The sequence below is a fragment of the Eublepharis macularius genome, chromosome 7, assembly GCF_028583425.1.
Source record: "Eublepharis macularius isolate TG4126 chromosome 7, MPM_Emac_v1.0, whole genome shotgun sequence".
NCBI lineage: Eukaryota > Metazoa > Chordata > Lepidosauria > Squamata > Eublepharidae > Eublepharis > Eublepharis macularius.
The window spans coordinates 30,304,001-30,327,900 of record NC_072796.1 but is presented as its reverse complement, the minus strand read 5'-3'; positions in this window follow the sequence as shown (position 1 = coordinate 30,327,900).

The window sequence follows — 23,900 nt, the reverse complement described above, 5'->3', positions numbered from 1 at the left end:
CTAGACCATGCAAGCTCTGGCAACATTTTCTTCCAACTAGGGTTGGAATCTCCAGGATCATTGGGGGTGGACACTTCTGGGACGTTCCTTCCTGTTTTGGAACAGGAAGTGACCTCATGATGCCCTATGCATTTCAAAAATCTCTATGGTAAAAACATAGGGCTCCATTGGGCGAGGGTGGGTGGAGTGCAGCATCCCTGAGATCTGGGTTAGTGACAACTCTACTTCCAACTCATCTTGCAAAAAGCTTATCCTGAAATAAGGTTTGCCTAAGACTGAACATTCAGATTCGATCAGCAGAGGCAGTTGCATTTTTACTGACCTGCTCTCCATTTAAGATCTGCCTTCAAAGCCCTTCTCCCAAGTGCCGATATGCGGAAGAGACAGGGTAGTTTGAGTGGTGGAATCTTACCTTTGGAATGCCCTCCCCTAGAGGCTCTCCTGGCAGGAACCTTGCTGCCTTTTCGGGGCCAGACCAAAACATTTTTTTTACCTAAGCTTTTAACTAAGGGATTTTCTCTTTTTAAAAAGTCTTTTAGGATCTGCTTCTATCCTGAAGATTGTTCTATGACTATCATATCAGTCGGTTCAATGGTTGCTTCATGCTTTTTTAATGCCCATGGCTTGTTTTTAATGGTCTATATTTAATATAGTTAATTGTTTTTATGATTTGTCAGCCCAGTGTCTTAGAGGATTTTTTAAAACCTATAACAACTCAGGATTTGCACTGACTGCTTTCTCTTATGTATTCCCTCCCTCCCCTTGCAAACTTCCTATCCTTTCTCTCCTGCGTTTGTTATCCTGTTACTCAGGGTCAAAACACACAAGACACACGGGCGAGTGTCGGATTCTGCAAGATTTCCTGGGAATTGTAGTTAAAAAAAACAGCCACTTGATGTGAATTTCAGCTCAGCTGTGGAGAATCACAACTGGAGGGCTTTTTCACAACTGGAGGGCCCTCTCTTTCTCTCTTTCAAAAGTTCTCCAGGAGCGAAGGATGGGGGCAGGCTGGGAGTAATGAAACAAGAGGCAAGAAAAAAGCCGAGGTGCTTTGTGAGTGAGAGAGAAACCCTATCCCTCCCATTCTTCTTCTCCTGGCAGGGTCCTGTTACATTCCTCCCCTCCCCATTTCTGAAGGTAAACCAGCCAATTGGATTTTTGAAAGAGAGTGGCTGCTCTTTGCAAGAAAATCCACTTTGCTCAGTTTTCCTCCAGTTGCTTGGAGAGGGGCAGGGTTAGACTATCACTCCCAGGGATGCTTGTGGGACCAATCAAGTGCTCTTCACGTGAAATTCGCCTTGTGTGTTTCCACTCTCAGGGGATCGAGGTAACATTTCCCAGGCTGTAATGTGACACTCATTTTTCTCCTCCTAACTGTCTCTATAGAACTCATCAGGTAGTTCACACATGCTTGTCTCCTTAGTCAATAATTTGCACATATAAATGTGCAACCATTGATTAATCATCTGCAGATTTGACATCACCTACTGTAAACTTTTATTTGTCCCAGAGAGACTGTTCCTCTGTCTATCTGAATATCAAATAACATGGATGATTTGTGTGTATAATGAAGACAGAAGTATTTGCGAGAGGGAGATGGGGAAGGGTCACGGGGAGCTCCTTAGAACAGAGGTAATAAGTGAGTCAATGATCATGGAAAGGGGCTTCACCAAAAGCTTCTCAGCTGTAATGTGAGTTTAACCAGCCCCTTATCACAATTGAAAGTGCAGACTTGAATCAATTTGAGAGGAATCAAATATGTAATGGAATTCATCTGTTGGCAGTTCAGCAGAAATAAATATGCTGTCTTTACCACATTCCTCTTAATTTCCACCAAAATAGTTGCAATTTGAGCTGGAGTTCGGGAAGAGCTGGTCCCTTTTCACATCTGTTTCCCCAACCTGTAAACCTATTGTAATCCCAAGACCAAATTTCCTTTCTTTTTCTTATCCAGCTTACTTTCCAGAGGTGTGAGATTGTTATTTATTTTCTTAATACTTTCTGAGTCAGTTCCATGGACTGCACTCAGTGGCAGAAATGACTGTGGCTGTGATTCAGGCTCTAAGAGCTCCTGGCTATGAGGAATGAAAGCAACTATTCACTGGGTCACTGTAATTTCTGGGTGCACACTGATGCTAGGGACAGACGACGGGCAGTAGGAGGACTCAGTCCAGCTCTCAGTGGCTTCCCATCTTGCTCTCAGCACAGCATCTGATCACAAAAATGACCCCAGTTATGTTCCTCAGCTTCTTTTTTGTACACGAGCCAAGATGCTAAAAAGAACTGTTTAGCTGTTCCTTGTTATGTTGCAAACAGCAACATAGACACTGTGAGAGCTGTCATTTACAGGCATGTTCATCATTTCAAATCTGTAGTGTCTATTGATGAGTTCATATCACAGGCCAAATGTTGTAGTCAGAACTTTCCTATCATCTCTCTGAAGCAGCTGTGAGGGGGGGGGAGATATCTCTGTGATCCTCAATATGGGGCATATCCCATCACTCACCTGGTGATGGATATACCACCTTTCCACACATGAATTTGTGTAGCATAGCACACAGTGAAGTCCAGGGAGAAGAAATATACTTTATGATAAGTTGGTTTAGTTAAAGAAGAGTTTCATTTAAGAACTATTTAAAATAATATATACAACAAACTGAGACACACATATATTCATTACTTATACAGGAGAGAGAGTTTCTCTAACAGACATTTTACAACTGACACAGAACAGAATCTGCACAGAGGGCCAAGCTACACATGACAAATGACACTTGAATGGCAAGTGGATTGAGTGGAGGGCAAGTGAACAGGGAGAAATACACTTGCCGTTCAAGTGTCATTCGTCATGTGTAGTTTGGCCCTCACAGTAGGGAGGGGCTACTTCAGGAGCTACAGATAAACAAACTATACACAATATCAAGCCCTTCACTCTGCAAGCACCCTGTATATTCAAATGAGACCACAGTGCTCCATTCCTACAGCAGCTCTCCTCAACAAGGCAGTTATGGGTGTCATGGCAGCTGCCAACACTTTTTTTGGTACTCATCAAGCATTTTAAGAAATGACTTGGGGCAGGTAGGGCTTTTACCCAGCAGGGCTTCTGATTGGCCATTAGAGATCTGATTGGCTGTGCAGATTTTTAATACATTGTTTTGCTTTGGCAGCAGAGTCTACCAAAGCTTAAGGATCTTTACTGCATGACTGAAGGTAAGCTGAGCATACGCAAGAAAATATTTTTAATAATACATTCATTTTAAAAGTATTCCTATTAACAGAACTTCTGCTTGAAATGTTGAAAAGTTACTATTAGAGTTTTGCATAACCTCACATCCTGAGACTTTGTGGTTGGCTCCACCTCCTGTGGCTGCCATTTTGTAGTTTGGTCCACCTCTTGTGGCAGCCATTTTATACTTGGCTTCACCGCCTGTAAAAGCCATTTTGTAGTTGTGCTCACCATTCTGTGTCAGAATTCCAAAGGTGTCCACAGGCTCAAAAATTCTGGGGACCTTTGCTCTAAAGGAACATTCAGTTATCAATGGTAGAGTAGACATATTTTGAACTTCTCACTATTAATTAGGGCTGCCACATCCCCTGGCATGTATGGGGGGGGTTCCACTCCCAGTCTCTGCCCCCTGCCACCAGTCATCTGCCCCCTGCCCCCTGCCCCCAGGAAACAGGCCTAGGAGGCAAAAAACCTCCTAACCCAGCTTGGAGCAGGCATACTTTCTCCAGCCGTGACAATGTCACTTCCTTAAGTGACATCATACTCAGCTCCTGCACTTCACAGTGCATGTTCCTGCATTTCACAGGAGCCCCTGTGCAGCTCTGCTGCATGCCCACCAATGAGCACAATGACGTCACTTCTGGAAATGATGTCACACATGCCAGGAGCATGCACACACAAAGCGTGCATGCAAGAACGTCTTCCCAGTAAGTGACAGGTCCCCCACCTCACCCCCAACAGCAACCCTATTATCAATCGTTTGACCTCCAAATCTGCATTTTGATTTCATGTCTTCCCCTGGGCAAACTGAACCTGTAAATTCTTTATTTTTGTACCGTTTCCTCACTGAATGCATTTTTCAACATTATTTGTAACATCATTATATTATTTTTTTATAACAGTGCAATCCTCAGAGTAACTTTGCATACAAGAAACAGAACTCTAGTAGCACTTTAAAGATTAATAAAGTTTTTCTTTTGTGCAAAATAAAAAAAATTGTTGTGTTTCCCCCCGCTTTTTTTATTTACTAGCATACCAACATCATCAGAGAGAAAGGTTTCATTTGTTGCCTGCTACACAGGCCAAAAAGGCAGGCAAGAAGAGAGTAGACAAAGTAACAGGGTATTGAAAGGTGATATTGGATTGCTAGGGTTACAATCTGGACTCTGGCAGGAAATTCTGTTGTGGCATACGGTGTCATTGCTTGAACACTGAGGAGATAACGGTCAGCCAAAAGGCAGTGGGTGGTAGTGAGAAAGAAGCTGAATTTTCCATTTGATTTCAGCTAACTAGCCAATTGTTTGACTATACTCTTCCTATCTCTTCCTTACTATAAAGCATTTCAATACACATGCTTAGTTGCAGTGTGCATGTGCATGAAGTCATCATGTAGCACACAGGCTGCTCTTTCTCATGAAGTTGGTGAAGTTCATTTTGAATCCCCTATTATAGATCAAGTATACATTATAGTATACCTAAGAGGCGAAAAACCGCTCTTCTGCTTTTAAATCTGTGTAAGACAGGTGATTTGAGAGCAAATGAAAATAGCATACTGTTGGCAGAAAAGGTACCTTAGGCAGTAGTCCCTCAGTCTGAAGGCACTCATTGTAGTTATACAAGAATATCCCTATTCTCATCTCTGAGAGGCAAGCAATTCCAGTTGTCATATCAGTAGTTATAAGCAAAGAAGCTTCAGGTCCTCTGTGTTAATTCTCAGTATACCATTGCCAGATGGATGACAGAATGAGCACTCTGAGACCATGTTCCCAATATACATTTAAATAGACACACTCTTCCAATTTGAAAATATACACCCATGTATAGAATTGGTGGAGAAAAAAAATCCTATAATTCCTCCTGTGTGCCATATCGCCATTGCATTAGTCCCAACATCTTGTTGCTTATGTATAAACTGACATAATTTTATGACTTCCCATAAGTTGTATGGATCGATGTGAAGAGTTCTCTTTTCAGTTCCATTCCAGTTAGCTCAATTACAACGACAAGCTGACCCCGTCTGTGAGTCAGTGTACCATTTTTACCAGTTCTAAGCTACGGCATGCTATCAAGTTCACGTTTAAGGTTATCTCTCAAAGGCATACAGATTTTCTTTTGTTCTTTACAGATCATTAGAGTATCTGTGGTAGTATCTTTTCAAAGGCATAGTAGGTATCAAGGAAGCATGTCACAAAGATCCTGGTGTTCCCATATACATGATCAGCATGTTGCCTTTCTGCAGTAAGCTTCTCAAAACTCTGCATGGCCTCTTGGGATAAATCTTGTGTGTGTCACAGGTTAATGTCATACCTACCCTAAGATCTTGAAGACAGCCCATTACTGAGAGAGCTGGAGCAGCTGCAACAATTAATTTGAGACCGAATACTGCTTTTAATTAATAGCATGCTCGTTCATTACTGTAGGCCTACTATTAATAAATAATAACAATAATCCTATATCCATAAGGAAAGAAAGTTTCTTCTTTATCTGTTGCCCCTAGATTCCCTGGGGAAGGCAGCAAACTCTCTTGGGAAAACCAGTTCAAAGTTGTTTCATGTTTAAAGCACAGGAAACTCAATTAAAACAATAATGGAGAAAGAGGGTCAGCTGTAGAACAGCAAGAAATAAGATAAACAAGGAGACATTTTAATTTGGAAGCAGCCTGAAGCAAAAGAAAGACGGCCTCAGGGCCACCTTTTCTTACCTCCACGGAACCGAATTAAAATGGCACAAGTTGGCTTTAATTTCCCATTCATTTCAGTGGGACAGTCATATGAGAAGCTGCAAGTGAGTTGTACCAGGAGTACATTGTTGGTATTCCTGATGTTTTTGTTTCTTTTTACTCCATTTATTTGTTATATGTAATTTATATGCAATTGATACACTCAGGATTAGAGATGGGCACGAACCAAAATATGAACCAATATTAAACACGAACCAGGCTGGTTCGTGGTTTGCGAACCTGTGTTCGTCAGATCCCATTTCTGACGAACCGCCACGAACTTTAGGCTGGTTTGTTTGGTTCATTTTTTGGTTCATGACTGCAGACAGCCTGGTGCCAATCAATCAGTTTCCTAGGCAACAGGGGATGGACTTCCTGCAGACCTTTTGCTGACCTGGAAGTTACCTTCTTCTGGCCCAGAAGTGATCTTCTGCTGGCCCAGAAGTGATGATTTTCTGACCCAGATGTGACATTTTCACGAACCAACCAAACCGGTTCGCGAACCAGGGGCAGGGTTGTGAAAGTTCATGGTTCGTGGTTCATGAAATTTGATGAACCACGAACTGCATGGTTTGGTTTTTTTCCGGTTTGTGCCCATCTCTACTCAGGATACATTTTCTGGGAAGAATTTGGCACAAAGAAACAAAAAATTGTGCAAAAATAAAGATTAGCTGATTTGAGTTACCAAATGGAGAAAAAAATGAATTGGAGTGTTTTGAATCTAACTAGTAGAGTTGTAAAGTCTAGTGGCATCCCTGCCTAGCACATCACACATGCCCCACAACCAGTGCATATGAAAGATGCCTTACAGTTTCCAGTGTAGACTGCAGGCACTCTGCTTAGGATTGCAGTGTTAGTATAGGCACCATGCTTTAAAATCATCTCAAGTTTCCATAAGAAGACAAATGTAAACTAGTTGTTTCCTTCTTCCTAGCCTTTGCATAGCTTCTCATTTTTTCCCCACCAGCCATGTTTACAAGGTCAGAGGTTTTACATCATAGCAGTCTCGTTTTTGATAGTTGCTCCCAAATGAGAGGCCTCGGACAGTGCATGCCGATGCCTGATTTTCTGCATCTCCTCCTTGTCATTTGTGATAAACATGGCAGGCTAACTTTTGACTCAAAGTCTCTGGAGCCTTGTCAATTCCTCAAAGGCAGAGAATCACGACCCTGGAGATTTATATCTTGGGCATAGGGGAAAGCTACAGCCATATTTCAGATCCTGACAAGAGATGTCATTATTATTTTCTCACATAGAAACTTGGTAAAACTATGTATTCATACAAAGGAAGCAATTCCTTCTGCTCCAGAATTTCTTCCTGTTTGTTTGATTCATCCTGTGTTTTTAACATCAGGAATAAAGGACTTGGGGCACTAGTAGTTCATCTCCACATAGGGGCGCCACATGGGATCCAATCCACAGCCTACAACTGCATAGGCTGTTAAATTATTTAATAGAGTTATGGTTCCACTGACTGATGTCCCTGGGTGATCCGGGCAGCCTTTAAAAATATCTCCCATCCCCTGTTATTGTCATTCACTGTCATTTCCACTTGGCTATTCTCTGTGACAGATCAGATTTCTGAAAGTTTCCAAAATATTTCAAAGGTAAGGCTTTGATGCCAATAGTGATGTCCAATATTTTCTTTGCCAAGGACATATGAAGGGATTTTGTACACATTCCTTAAACTGTCTGAGGAGTTTACACAGCTAAAAAGGACAAAGAAAGGAGCCATTGCTCAGTGGTAGAGTCTGCACTTTACACAGAGAAGGTTCTCAAGGTTCAGTCGCTGGTAACTCCACTTAAAGTGTTTCAGGCAGAAAGGCTTGAAAAGACTAAAGCCAAACTACATGTGACATTGGAGTCTGGTTTTGTTTCACCCTGAAAAGGAACCTCAAAGGGGAGCCAACATGAATTTGGGTGTGTTGATGGGAAAGAGAGCCTTCCCCCTGCTCAGGTAAGTCTTGAGCTTGGGCTTTATATCTTTTTTTTTCCATCCCAGGGTTTAAAATAGGGAAGGGACGATATGATTATTTTTGCCATTCTGATTATATTGCTAGTTTGTCCACCTAATTTTGCTCTAGGTGATGCAATTTATCCCTTTTCTGTCATTTATATGCAATTAATGCACACACAACATAGACAAACATTTTCGTTTTAACTCAAAATATTCAAGAGGAAGCCAAAACCAGTGTGAACATAAAAACCCGTGTGGCAGAAGCAGCCCCGACTCATTGCACTTCCAACTCCATATTGTCATCTGCTCCACTCTCATACTGGTCTGGGAAACAGGTACTTCTGGGAAAACTTCTGGAAAAGCTGCTGAGGCTGCACCATAGCCTCTAGTGCAGTTGCCCTCTGGCATGGGCTTCAGGGATAAGCAGCACAGCCCTATATGTCTGATGCAACATGGGAGATCCATAAGTGGAAACAAACCCTTCCAGGACCGTCCTCCAAACTTATTTGCAAGCCACCTTGAAGACCGAAATAACAAAAAGTGGCATATAATTATTTCAAATGAATAAAGAGCACAGGCTTTAAGAACACAAGAGCTCTGATGGATCAGATCAGGGGTCCTTCTAGTCTAGCATCCTATCACACACATTGGCCAACCAATTACTCTGAAAGGCCAACAATTGGATGTAGAGTCCATGGCCATCTCCTGATGCTCCCTCCTGGCACTGGTATTCAGTCACCTTTAGTTACCATGGTTGTAGCCACTGATGGTCCTATCCGCTATGAATCCGAACTCCTTTTAAAGCGGTCTATGCCTGTGGTCATTATTACATACTCTGTCAATAGCAGATTCCAAGTTTTAGTCACATATTGTGTAAAGAAGTATTTATCCTGAACCTGCTTTACATTTCTTGGTGTCCATTCTCAAATATACAGTTACTACTGCTTCCACTTATTGATTTTATATCTTTTTTTATTAGAAAAGAGCTACCCTTTCCCATTCATTTTGCCTATTGTAGCCATGATTTTATGTATTTTAGTCATATTCCATCTTTACAGAAGAACCCTAATCTTTTTTAGCTTTTTCTAGTATCTTAGGAACATATATTTAAATTTTATGTGGAGTTTTGACAACTTTTTGACATTACAGCAATAATAGACCTCATTTCTCTCCCTGGCAATACATCCCACAGGCTCTTTTTTCTTTACATTACCATAAAATCCCCCACAATGTTTCTTAGAATATTTTGTAGGTAGCATTTTACAGTTTTAAAATCCACCTGAAAATATTCTGAGAAAGATTGTGGGGTGATTTATGGTTATCCACAAAAGACTAATGTCAAGGCAAGCTAAAATTTTAAAATAAAACCACAACTGAAAGTTAAGTTACCACTAAAGATATAGACCCCTCTCTAGAGAAACTCAGTAGTGCTTAAGTTGTGCTAAAGTTTCATTAGACAAATCAGTCAAAATGATGCTGTTAAGTTTCACTAGCTTTGTCTCTTTTCTGACAAAGTTAAAAGCAACGATCGAGAGAATCTCACTCATTTGTTATAAATACTGATAGTTTGAGTGGGTTCTTTTAAGCTGAAGAATGAAATTATAGCTGCCAAAATTATTTGGTTACAGAAAAACTTTGAAAAAAAATAGACATCAATATTGACAACTTTTTATTCAGTATTTGGATTAAGGTGTGTGTACGTGTGTGCATGTTTTACCTAAATTGCAGCTGCTGGTTACTTTCCTGTTATAACTCAGAATGGTCTGGTGATGTTTATCTATGGATTTCATGAAGAAAAGAGATAACCCCCTTAATAGCTAGAGAAAGATGTTATGGCCATTTTGGAAAGTGTTCAGAACTTCAGGAAATGAAAGGAAATTTTTGGTTTGATAGAAAGCACTTTGCAATTACCTTGAGATTTTCTATATAAATAATGTGTTGTCATCTCCAAACTTTGCTGCCTCGTTGTTTCACTATACTCTTATTCTACAATTACTGTTTTCTTTAGTGTTTTTTATAAGGGGAATTTTTGGCTTCATTTTTTTTTAGACTTCTTTCAATGGTCAACAAGTATGTGGATAAAAAAGCTTATTTTCTAACTTGATCTCTGTTGGCTGGTTCTTATTTCCTATTATTAACATGAAGATAACATTTACATTGCTAAGCATTGCTGGTCTCAGGGCAAAATCTTGGAACAGACAAATGCTCCTCCAGCTAGCATGGTAGCTAGGTCTCTATTGTTACCAGAATGCATCTCTTTGCAAGAGGGAATTAGCAAACAAGTTGAAAACTATGCAAGAGGCAGTAACAAGTGAGATCTTCAACCCGTTTTTACCAGGTCCTCTCCCCAACTGATGAGAGAGAGGTGTTTTCCAAAACAAGAGTATTTTAATTAAAGGGGAAACTCAAACACACAGCAAGAAGCAACTCACAAGTAGACATGGGCACGAACCCAAAAAAATAATGAACCTGTGGTTTGCAGTTTGGTGCCAATGACAATCCCGAGATTGCGAACCGCAACAAACATTTTCCGTTGTCGAACAGGTTCACGGTTCGCAGTTCGTTGGGCACAGAATGGCCCCCATGGCACTTAGAGAGCCCAGGGAGTGTTTTGCAAGCTCTCCTACAGCCATCACCCAAGTTTGGACAAGATTGCAAAAGGAATCTTGGAGTTATACCCTCTCCAATCCAAGGCCCCCAGGAAACTCCCACAAAAATTCAAGCTCAATTATTCTCTCAGTCTCTCTCCCCAAAGGCTAGCAAGGGGCAAGCAAGAGCTCTGTCCCACTCCACTACTCGCTGAAGGTGAAACCCAGCCTGGGAGCCCACGGCTATTTATAAGCACAGGTCCCATTGAGCAACACAGGAGGTCTGTATTTGGCTGTCAGAGCTGCCTATCAGGGTTTGCAGGGATGAGATTGGAGTCCCCGTGGCTACAGAACACCCCCTTCCCCCTCCCTCCCCTGGGTGTCTTCTCCCAACTTGTAACTGCTTTGCAGCTCTGTGGTTGGAAGGAAGACCTGCCGATCAAGGTAAGCTGGGCTTCCATTCGGGTTTCCAGGATGACAGAAGGAGCGCAGACAGAGTTCAGGCATTCCCCCGGCTCCATTGCCAGGGGAATTGATTGCTGGTGCCTGACTGTCTGGCCTCGCAAACCGCGGCCGAATGCACCGAACCAGGCCTCTCCCGAATGCTGGTTCGTTTGCTGTGGACAATCACGAACCGCCGGATCGTGATCACGTGATCGCCAATTTCGTGGGTTTTTGAAGTTTGTAATGCGGTTTGTGCCCATCTCTTCTCACAGGCACACAAGATTCCTAGGAAAGTAGTGGTGAAAGTGGGAATAGACTTCAGGTTTTTTCAAGTGATAATTACCTATCAGAAGAGTAGAGTAGTCTGTGGAGGAAGAAGGCTTCAAACAGCCAGTGTCTTGACCAGAGAGGCTCAGATAGGGATTCTGAGGGCACAGTGCTTGGATCTTCAAGTAAGGAGATTGTAATGTCCAAGGGAAATGACTCACAAGCACCTTTCTTGTCAGAGAGCATGCCCGCAGCTTGGGAGGGCAGGAACTAATCACACCCAGTCACTGAGCATGTACTTGCATTCCATTCATGTTTCACTCTCCCAGGCAGGAGCTGGCAATGCGTTGGTCAGCTGTGTGGCTTGCTAATGCAGCTTGCTGCTCATTAGTTAAAGGTTTTATGATTTCATATCATAAGCAGTTATTAAAATGGCAAAGGCTAGATGGATTGCTCACACCGTCTCTAGTTCTTCTCTTTACTATCAAGTATGTTTTAATCTTTAATCATTTTGCATTGTAATTCCTGCATAATTGCTCTGCCAACACAAAGTACAGTTCATTTAGGCAGTTACTTCATTTATACCCCACTCTTCTTCCCTGATAACATTTGGCTGATAACATTTACTCCTTTTCTGTTTTATTCTCACAACTACCCTGTGAGGTAATTTAGGCTGAGAGTGTATGACTGGCCCAAGGTCATTCAACAAGCTTTCATAGTAGGGTGAGGATTGGGACCGGGACCTCTCCAATACTATTTTGACTCACTAGCCGCTAGCCACCACTGAGGCATAAAGGGAGGCTGCTGGTTTGAAAAAGCAGTACGCACCTCACATCACAATCCCTTACCTACAGCCCAGTAATGGAAAGCCAGAACTCTTCCCCATCAGCAACAGCCCAGTTATTGGCTTAAACAGAATTAGCAACAAATTTCATTTACCTTAGACATGAAAGGGAAAATATCTGAAATGCAATACTAGAATGGTACTATAATCAATTATTACTGCCTTTTTAAAATACATAAGGATTTAAAATCCTTCAAAATGTCATATATCTGAAATGCATGAAGGGAAACTTGAAGTGAAATATTTTCTGGAGTTTGAGCATATAGGAAATATATTATTGTATGTATTACGTTAGCGGGAATTTGTTGAAAGTCAAAAAAATATGCAATGATAATTTGTCCTCTGTCATGAGAGGCTATAAAAAAAACCCTAACAGAGTGTTTGAGTATAGATTTGGTTCATCCCATAAATGCACTTTTTTTTTGCCATGGAAAGATGTTGTTTTAATGAAATATTTATCTAGTCTTTTTAAAATACAGATTTTGGCTGAAAAACACGGACTGCTTAATGAGAAGGGTAAAGTTTAATGAATATATAAAAGAACTTCTCATAAATATCATAAAATTCAGTAACAGATATGGCCTGCTTAAATTAAACCAATAAAGTACAATAGAAAGGGCTGCATAAAAAATTGATTGAAACAAAATGAGAGATGTGCTGAACATGTTGGATGCACTTCTTTTTCTTTTTAAAGGTCTTTTCACAATATATAAGGAGTCAGCCCAAATTGCCACACTGTAGAGCAGTGCTCTAAGATACCCACTCTTGGATACACACCTTAAAGTGGTGAAGGGGTTTGACTCTTAGAAGAGTCACTCATGGTGGAATGGTTAAAGCTGAGACAGAAGACTAAAATGCATATACCTCCTTCAGAAATCAACAGTCACATCAGCAGAAGAGAACTGACAGTTCCAATCGTGATGGGGAAGAGGAATTTTTGAAGGCTAGCTACCAGGCAGCAGCAGTAATAACATTATAATAATAGCATTCGATTTACATACCGTCCTTCAGGACAACTTAATGCCCACTCAAAGCAGTTTACCAAGTATGTTATTACTAGAAACAAAGCCAGTTGAGGGAAAAAATACAACGGGCTCTAGAAAGGGGAAAGCAGGCAGGCAGGCATTCCCTCTTCCTCTGTCACTGATCCCAGATGGTGAAGGAGGGGGATGGACATTGCCACCTGCTCCACACCTGATCTCAGCTACAGGAAGGGGTGGTGGGCTTGGCTACCTGCTGCACATCTGATACAGGATGGGTAAAGGGGGGAAGGCATTGTGATATGCTCCACTCCTGATCACACCCAGGTAAAGGGAAAATGGGCATTGCCTTCTGCTCTGCGCCTGATTACAGCTGGGTGAAAGGGGGCTGGCATTGCCACCTGTTCTCTGCTGGGTGAAGGGAGGAATGAGCACTACCTTTTGCTCTTTGCCTAATCCCGACAGGCAAAGGCAGGCAGTGGGATTTGCTACATGCTCTGCTCCTGATCCCAACTGGTTGAAGTGGGTGCAAGTATTGCCATCTTCTCTGCTCCGGATTCCGGCAGGTTGAAAGGGGGCAGAGATTGCTGTCTGCTTGATGCCTGATTCCAACAGGGTGAAGATGGGGTGGACATTATTGCCAGCTCAGTGCCTTATTCCAGTAGGTTGAAGGGAGCGGGCATTGCCACCTGCTCCACTTCTTGTCCCAGCTGGGTGAAGGGAAGAAGGGAATTGCCTCCAGCTTTGTGCCTGATCCCACCCAGGTGAAGGCGCTGGGCAGGCATTGGCACCTGTACCACTCCTGATCCCAGCTGGGTGAAGGGGGTGGGCATTGCCATCTGCTCTGCTCCTGAACTCACCTGGGTGAAGGGGGGTGGGCATTGGCACCTGATCTGCTCCTAATACAATCTCAGTTAAGGTGTAGAGTGGGCATAGCCACCTGCTCCGCTCCAGATCCAAGCTGGGTGAAGGGGGTGGGAATTGCCACCTGCTTCTCTCCTAACACCAGCTGGGTTAAGGTGGGGGTGGACATTGCAACCTGCTCTTCTCCTAATGCCAGTTGTGATAAGGAGTTGTTGGGCATTGCTAACTGCTTCGCTCCTAATATCTACTGGTTTAAGGTGGGGGGTAGGTGTTGCCACCTGCTCCACTCCTAATACCAGCTGCATTAAGGTGGGGGGGATATGCATTGCCATTTGCTCTGCTCCTAACATCAGCTGGGTTAAGGCAGACGTGAGCATTGCCACTTGCTCTGCTTCTAATACCAGCTGGGTTAAGGGAGGGTGGGCATTGACATCTGTCCTACTCCTAACACTACCTGGGTTAAGGTGGGGGGGGGTGGGCATAGCCACCTGCTCTGCTCCTAATACCAGCTGTGATAAGGCGGGGGTAGGCATTACCACCTGTTTTTCACTCCTAATACCAGCTGGGTTAAGGTGGGTGGGTGGGCATTGCCACCATCTCCAATCCTAATACCAGCTGGGTTAAGGCAGGGGCAGGCATTACCACCTGCTCCGCTCCTGATCCCAGATGGCTGAAGGGGGGCGAGCATTGCCACCTGCTCTGCTCCTAATTCCACTTGAGTTAAAGTGGGGGTGGTCATTGCCACCTCCTCTCCTCCTAATACCAGCTGGGTTAAGGCAGGGGTGAGCATTGCCACCTGTTACACTCTAATATCAGCTGTGTTAAGTTGGGGGATGGACATTGCCACCTGCTCCACTCCTAGTACCAGCTGTTTTAAGGTGGGGGTGGGAATTGCCACCTGCTCTGCTCCTTTTACCAGCTGTTTTAAGGTGGGCAGTGGGCATTGACACCTGCTCTGCTCCTAATACTGGATGGGTTAAGGCAGAGAGTGGGCATATCTACCTGTTCTGCTCCTGATCCCAGCTGGATGAAGGGGGGAGGGTATTGCCACCCTCTTCACTCCTAATATCAGCTGTGTTAAGGTGGGGGGGCATTGCCACCTTCCCCACTCCTAATAATGGCTGAATTAAGGCAGAGAGTGGGCATTTCCACCTGTTCCACTCCTAATACCAGCTGGGTTAAGGTGGTGGGGTGAGCATTGCTGCCTGCTCCAGTCCTAATACCAGCTGGCTGAAGGGGGCGTGGGCATTGCCACCTGCTCCAGTACTAATACCAGCTAGGATAACGTGGTGCTGGGCATTGCCACCTGTTCCACTCCTAATACCAGCTCTCTGAGGGGGGGCATTACCCCTTTCTCCACTCCTAATATCAGCTCGGTTAAAGTGGGGGGGGGTATTGCCACCTGCTCCGCACATAATACCAGCTGGGTTAATGCATAGAGCAGGCATTGCAACCTGCTCTGCTCATGTTCCCTGCCTGGGCTACCCACCACAGCATGTTTTCTGGAGCAATATTGTGATTTACCTGGGCATTCCTCTGTTGCACAGCCCTCTGGTGGTGCACCAGGTTTATAAAGTGAGTCATCTTAAACATGCTTACTCAATTATATAGTAAGATTATCCCCACAACAAAACACCCTGTGAAGTGGGTGGAGCTGAGAAAGCTCTTAGAAGCTGTGACTGACCCAAGGTCACTCAGCTGGCTTCAAGTGGAGGAGTGGAGAATCAAAACCAGTTCTCCAGATTAGAGTCCTGCACTCTTAACCACTACACCAAACTGGAAGGTGGAAAGTGACACTCGCAGAAGAGTGTTCACAGACAATCACAACGCCACTTCATCTAACCTTGGTTAGTACTGCACAGAAAAGGCAATGGTAAACCACTTCTAATAAACTCTTACCTTGAAAACTCTATGATGAGACAATCCAAAATGAAAGAAGATATAGTGCTTAAAAAGACACTCAATTAGCTACTGGGGAAGATCCAAGGACAAGTGTGAATAGTACTACACTTAATGATGGGAATGGATTAAAGCTGAAAGCACATCCAGTTGCTTATGTCAATAGATGCAAAAAGAATGTCCAAGGCTGCATGACACACATAATAGGAACACAGAACATGAGAAGTATGAAGTCAGGTAAGCTAAAAATCATAAAACAAGAAATTGAATGTTTAAACATTTTATTACTGAGTGTGAGTGATAATGTGGGCAAAATCAGGACTTTTTCTGTCAGAAAACCACAAAGTGTTTTATTGTGGAAATGACAAACTCAAAGGAAATGAATGATGTTGCTTAAATACTGAGGCGAGACATAGCACAAGCAATCAAGAGCTACAACACAAAATCTGACAGATTACTATCAATCAGACTTCATGGAAGGCCTGTTAACATAACCATCATTCAAGTTTATGCCTCAACTACAGATGCTGTGGAGGAAGAAATCGAAAAATTTTACACAAGAAAAAAAATGATCCTACACCTAAATAAGATACACTGATAATCATAGGCAACTGGAACACAAAAGTAGGAGACAAACCAGAATCAAACATAATTGGAAAATTTGGACTAGGATCAGAAAATGAAGCAGGAAAGTGACTCCTAGAATTCTGTGAAGCCAACAACCTGTTCATTTCTAACATGGGCTTCAGGCAACCAAAGAAACAATTGTATATGTGGAAATCACCAAGTGACAAATAAAAGAACCAAATAGATTACATAATTGGAAGTATAAGATAGAGAAGCTCTATTCTCTCTTCTAAAACAAGACCAGGAGATGATTGTGATACAGATCATGAGTTACTAATATCAAAAATGCATCTGATGAAGAGAGCTGTGGTTCTCGAAAACGTATGCTACAGTAAATTTGATAAGTTAAAGGTGCTACAGGAGTCTTTACTATTTATCAGGGAAGAATGTGCAAAGACTATTCTTGTAGCCAAAAGGAAGGAGAAGCATAAATAAACGACTAAAGAAACTCTTAAAATCGCTAAACACAGACAAGAAGCAAAAGCAAAAGGTGATAGAAATAGTGTCAGAATTCTAAATGTAGCTTTCCAGTGACTTGTATGCAGAGACAAAGAAATCTATTATAATAACCAGTGCAAAGAAATAGTAAAGAACAACAAAAAAGGAAGAATAAGAGATCTTTTCCACAAGATCAGGGAAATTTAAGCCATGGCTCAGGATGCTGAAAGATCAACACATAACTAACGGCCCGTTCGGCTGCTGGCTCAAGCCATGCACGCTGGGGGCTGCACTTTGCCTCCTTGGAAGGAGGGGGAAGCAACACTGTTTCCTGGGCATCCAGCTCTTTACTGGGGGGGGGGGCGAGCCTGCCAGCCACCAGCCACAGTTGTTTGAAGTGCTTGGAGCAGCAGGATGCATGCCTGCTTCAGCAGAGCACTGGACTTCATGGCAGCGGAGGTGAGCATGGCGGCAGAGAAAGCGATTGTGGCGGAACCAGCAGCAAGCGGAGCAGAGGCGGCGAACGCATTGGCATAGTGTTGAGCAATGGAGGCGGTGGCCGCAGCAGAGGCAGCAGCCGCAACGAGCGGGCACTGGCAGTTTGCAGGCAGCCGCAGAGGGCAGGCAGTGCACTAGCCCAGGAGCAATTGGCTGTAGAGTGCCTCGCTCTTGGGGCTTGCGTGGCAGCCCAGGAGCAGGTGGCGGCAGCGCTCCTAGCTTGGTCTTGCTGGTGAGTCTTCCCCGCAGGTGGAGGGCATCTGCAGGCACCGTCATTAGGGGCCCCTGTGAGGCATTGAATAAGGTATGGCTTTGGGTGGTAGAGGTTTGCCGGAGGGGTTGTGCCTCAGCTGGGGTTTGGTGGATAAGGAGGCCAATTATTTTGCTGAAGGGGTGCTCTGGGGGTTTTCAGCAGGCAGGGTAAGTGGGCCTGGGCCTGTTTAGGGGATAACCCCCCCAACCCACCCACTTAATTTGGCTTGTAAGGCACAGTTGGGGTCATATTTATTTGCATTCACTACCCAGCACATTGCCTATCCTTGTGGCTCTACAGAGGCATAAATGGTAAACCTTCAGGCCTGGTATAAGCCTCAATTTGGTGTGGCGTCCATTTTGTGGTAGGCTGTGTGGCTGAGACAGTCATTTCCTTGAGTGGCCATTTTGTATTCAGTGGCTGTTTTAGGGTCTTGGGCCTGTTCGTTCGAGTGGCCATTTTGTATTCAACCGCCATTTTAGGGTCTTGGGCATGTTTGTTTGTATAAATTAATTATGCCATCCAAGAAGGGTAGGGGCCCCTCCAAGGGCAAACAGCCTTGTAAGCGACCACCTCCTAGAGCTCCCCCCCCCTCTGTTCTCATCAGATGATGAGGATGTGGGTGTCAGCCAACAAGAGATTATGTACTGCTTGGCTGCTTTAGAGCAGTCAAGAGTGGTTTCAGTGTCCATTACACTGGGTGACAGCAGGAAAAGGCCGGTTAGATGGACGTCTAGGGATGCAATTAATAGAGAAATTAATGAGGCTTTTTGCTTTGGAAGGTACCGTGGGAGCTTCGGCTGCTGAGAGCAGTGGTGCTCAGTTGGTCTCAGGGCAAGGAACTGAGGTGCCCAGGGTGGACTTGGAACAGGAAGGAACAGTGGATTCAGTGGCTGTCGACCCAGTGGAAACAGTGGGTAAGGAGGGTGCACCTCACCTGGGTTACCCCTGGCCATTGGGGCACCTGGGACAAGGGACCACATATGAGGTGTGGGGGGCATCCCAAGCCACAGGCCCGCAATTTCCTCATTTGTGGCCACAGATGGGGCAAGCTCCCTGGTCTAGTCAGGCCATGGATACAGCTCCTTTGTCCCTTGCTATATCCTCCTTGTTGGGGGGAGAATTTGGCATATGCAGGCCACTCCATGGGGTAGCTGGGATACCCGACTGGAGCTTGGGTCTGTTATCCATATCCTTATGTGACCTATGGCAATGTGCCATTTAATTCTCTCCCGTTTGGGGACACAGCCTTACCCCTTTGGGACCATCTAACTCAGGCTACAAGAGATATGATATTTTGGGACAGATGTGGTCCTCCACCCCATATTTTGGTCATTCACCTGGGAGGGAATGACTTGGGGTTGTTCAGGGCAAGGCCTTGTCTCTGCAGGAGAAAATGGACCTGCAGGTGATAGGGCAGCACTGACCAGACGTGCTTATCATCTGGTCCACCTTGTTACCATGATGGATTTGGCAGAAGGCTGAGGACCAACAGGCAATTGAGAGGCCCCAGATGAAGGCCAATAGGGCCCTTCAGAAGGCCCTAGGGGAGGGGTTGGGTATTTATCTACCCCACCCAAGGATCATGCCAAATTTGCCAACCTCTACAGAGGTGATGGGGTACACCTGTCAGTAATGGGCAATGATATTTTCTTGGATGATTTCTGGCAAGGGCTCTAGTTGGCTCTAAGCCACCTGTGGGGCGCTACAGCCTAAGCAGAGGCTTGGCCCTGGTGATGGCAGGATAGAGTTTGAGAATAGGGAGCAGGCTGGTGAGCACCCTTGGCACTTCTCCATTGATGGGGAAGAGGGGTCTGCCAGGAGCGGATGGTACGACTTGTGATGGCTGCCAGCTATGTGGGCAGACTGCTTTGGGGAGCCCCATGTGCAAGTCCTTCCCTCACTGCTGTAAAGCTGAGGCTTAGGAGCTTGAAAAGGGGGAATCCAAATTGCCTGACTGGCCAGGTCTCAGCCATCCATGAGGATGGCTCACACCTGAGGCTTTGGGGCTCACCCAGACAGGTCAAGGCGGAGGTTCAGGGGGTGACCACATGGTTTGACCTGTATCGCTAATTGGCCCTTGCCACAGTTTTTAGTTGCTGTTATTAGCTGATGATAATTAATAAAGTGGCCCTTAGATCCAAGCTTGGTGTCTGTCTCTTCATTCTGACTGGAGTGGTGAAATGGCCCGTTCGGCTGCCAGCTCAAGACGTGCATGCCGGGGGGGGCACACTTTGCCTCCTTGGAAGGAGGGGGAGGCAGCACTCTTTCCCAGGCACCTGGATCTTTGCTGAGGGGGGGGGGGGCAGAACCTGCAGCCCATTCAGGCAGCTCCGCCTGCCCCTGGTCGCAGTTGCTTGAAGTGCTTGGCCCACCCTCCTCACCCTGCATTGGTACAGGATTACCCGGGTGCTGTATTCAGAGCCAGGTAGGAATTTTTTCCTCCTTTTACCCAGATTTATGTTGGGTGCAGGTTTTTTTTTCACCTACCTTGCACCTTTGCTAGGGTTGAGGTAATTGGCCTGGTGGTGCCGGTTAGTAATGTCACGGGCAGGACAGAGTTTTGGAATAGGGACCAGGCCGGTGAGCACCCTTGGTGCTTCTCCATTGATGGGGAAGAGGGGTCTGCCAGGAGAGGATGATACTGCTTGTGACGACTGCCATGCTGCATGGGCAGATTGCCTTGGGGAACCCCATGTGCAAGTCCTTCCCTCACTGCTGTATAGCTGAGGTTTAGGAACTTGAAAGAGGGGATCCAAATTACCTGGCCGGCCGGGTCCCTGCCATACACAAGGATGACTCACACCTGAGACTTCGGAGCTTGCCCAGACAGGTCAAGGTGGAGGTCCAGGGGTGACCACGTGGCTTGACCTGTACCACTACTCGGCCCTTGCTGCAATTATTAGTTGCTGTTATTAGTTCATATTAATTCAATAAAGTGGCCCTTGGATCCAAGCTTGGTGTCTGTCTCTTCATTCCAACTGGGGTGGCAAACAGTATATGATCAGGACAAAATAAAGATGGAAACAATTCACTGAAGAAAGAGATGGAAGAATGACAGATACCTTCTGGCTCATGTTCTCCACTGTTAAACAACGTAAGAGTGATGACAAACATTTAGATAGCGCCAGAACTGTTCTAAAGTAGAAATTTCCCCCAGGCCAGTTTGGCTAGGGACTCTGATGGTGTGTTGCCATCTTCTGGGCATAGAGTAAGGTCACTGTGTGTGTGGGGGGGGGAGTTTTTTTTTAATTCCCTGCATTGTATAAAGGGTTGGACTAGATGACCCTAGATGTACCTTTCATCTCTATGATTCAATGATTCTAAGGATTGTTTTAATTACTCGCTTCTATGAATTACTTAAAGCAGGCCTGTATAATGTGTGACCCATCAGGCCTGTATGATGTGTGACCCATCAAACACAAGCTACAGTTTATTGATGCCTGTCATGTGCTCAACAACCCTAGTGTTTTAGAAGCAGCCAGAAAATGTTGAGTTCCTGGTGTGTTGTCATACACAGTTGTTGGTCAGTATATGTACTCATGGCTTATGAGTTGTGAAGGCCTGTCCTAATCTTGCCAGTTCCAAACTTTAAGGTTCCCAAGGCAAATAAAAAAGAAATGGGAATAGATCTTAAGGTTTCATGGGCTCCACATTGTCTCAGATTTATGCTTTTCTGTCTTAAGGCTACACAACTGTAATTGTGCAGAAGTAACTCAAACATTATTTAAGAATTGTCTTCAGTAATTAAATTAAAGCTACTTTGGGGTTGCTTCAATACAAATTAATTTTTCATGGAAACATCGTATTTGCAAATACCTGGAGGGAGGAAGGAAGGCAGTAAGTCATTTGTTAATTGAATAAATGTTATAAAATAATAGGAGAATGCTTCAGAGTAATTCCACATGGCTGCTCTGTTGCACTTGCCAAAGCCACCTAATCCTCAGAGCTGTTTAACAATTCCACAGTGGAAACGATTTTGTCAGGAGAATCTTACCACCTTATGGAGTATTTTTATCTTTGAGAGGAAGGAGTGGATATAAGAAAATCTTTCATGGATAGAGCATGTAAGACCCTTGAGCTCTCCAGAAAAAAAAGGAAAGGAAAAGAAAAAAGAAAGCAAGCAATAGCCTGAGAGACTACATCTGAGGACCAATTTACACAGTCACTTAGAAGTGTTCCTTTCTATCCACTGTGACATTTTTCTCTGTCCACCTATAGAATCAGAGAAGTGTTATTTTGAGTGCCTCAAGGAAGTCAGTGACCCAACTCTCATTGATCTGAATGCACTCATCCTGAGATTCTAAAGCTATTATATGAAATCAGTACACTCAAAAGCAGGAAGTATCCCTATCAAGCAGGTGTAGGTTTGGATCTGTGGGTCCAAAGAGAACAAGGGGTCCACTTTGACCACCAAATAAGGCTATGTTGAGGATTATGGGAAACAGAGTTAGGGCTTTTGTAAGGGGGAGAACTGGTTGAGGTTGAGCAAAATGCTACCTGGATCCAACCTGTACTGTTCCTTTGAACAAGACATATGTGAAGATCGGTGTTCGGCCTTTGACTTTGAACTTAGTGGTACAGCCTTCATCATTAATATGAAGTGTTCTGGGAACTACAGTTCTCAGAATACACTGGAGGAAATGAAATGGAGGAATAAATTGAAGTTGAAGAGAGTGCAATACACCCATATCTAGCTACAGACTACATTTATGGGCCCTCTGCTGAGTCTGAATGCCCCCCCATGTGCCCCCAAGTGCAGCCCTGATGGATTAATTGGTGAAAATGTGTGGTTAAAAAAACTAATTTGTGGCAGGAATAAGCCTCAGTTCAGCCTTCATATCTGCTTTCAATTTCACATCTGTTTTCTTCTATCCATTTGTTCCCCCTTGAAAATAATGGTCCCAGAATTCTGGAGCCCCAAAACCCACACCGATTTGAATCCTGCATTATTTATGCCCTACCGTTAAATGGGCAATTATGATCCCCCTCCCCTGAATCTTTAATTTGAAATTATAATAATGCTTTTCTTGGAGCAGACCGTTACCTTTCTAGTATTCTGGGAGAGGAAGAAAAAAAAAACCCAATATGGCTTTGATCAGGGCTTTTTTGTCTGGGAAAAGAGGTGGTGGAACTCAGGACCACACAATGATGTCACTTTGGGTCAGCTGGAACAAGGGGGTAGTTTTTTAAAGTTTAATTCGCCCTTGGCGAAAATGGTCACATGCCTGGTGGCCCTGCCCCCTGATCTCCAGACAGAGGGGAGTTTAGATTGCTTTCCGTGCCACTGTCCACTGGCACAGAGGGCAATCTAAACTCCCCTCTGTCTGGAGATCTGAGGGCGGGGCCACCGGCCATGTGACCATTTTCAAGAGGTGCCAGAATTCCATTCCACTGCATTCCAGCTGAAAAAAAGCCATGTTTTTGATCCTAAAAAAGCCACCCTTCTCACCACAGATCCCTAGCTAACCTTTGGCAATTATACTGAGAAGAGCTTTACAAATCTGTGCAGTGCAATCGAAAACTCTGCATTGTGGTTGCCATTTCAGATATTCTCATTCTGAATGAATATATTTCAAACCAAGATATGGTCTTGTAATCAGCCCACCAATGAGGCTCCTATATGAAATATGCCTTGCTTTTTAATGTGCATAATGTTCTTTTCAATCATCCAGCTGTCTTCACAACATGTTATATTTTAGTTGGGATGATTATGTTGCTTGTACAAGTCTACTCAGTGATACTGTAGCTGAATGAAAATATCAGAAACCCATGTTGGATAGCAAACACTTGATCCACTGGTCTCAGAAATATAATGAAAATTAAACTGTTGGCCAGTCAAGCAATGATCACTCAAAATTTCCCTCTTTTACAAAGATGCGGCTTGATCAACATTCCTCCAGTGGTTGAATGAAGTTAAGAAGGAGCATTTGCAACCTGTTTACTTCAGAACTGATTCACTGGATAGAATCAGCTTGCTATCATTTTCAGTTCATACTCCAAAATACATTATCCAGATTATGGAATACATTATCCATTTTATACTCCAAAATACATTATCCAGATTATTATAACAATTCTTTTCTTGGAGCAGACCTTTACCTTTCTAGTATTCTGGGAGAGGAAGCAAAAAAGCACCCAATATGGTTTTGATCAGGGCTTTTGGGGGGGGGGGGAAGAGGTGGTGGAACTCAGGACCGCACAATGACGTCACTTTGGGTCAGCTGGAAAAAGGGGGGAGTTTTTTAAAGTTTAAATTGCCCTTGGCGAAAATGGTAACATAGCCAGTGTCCCCG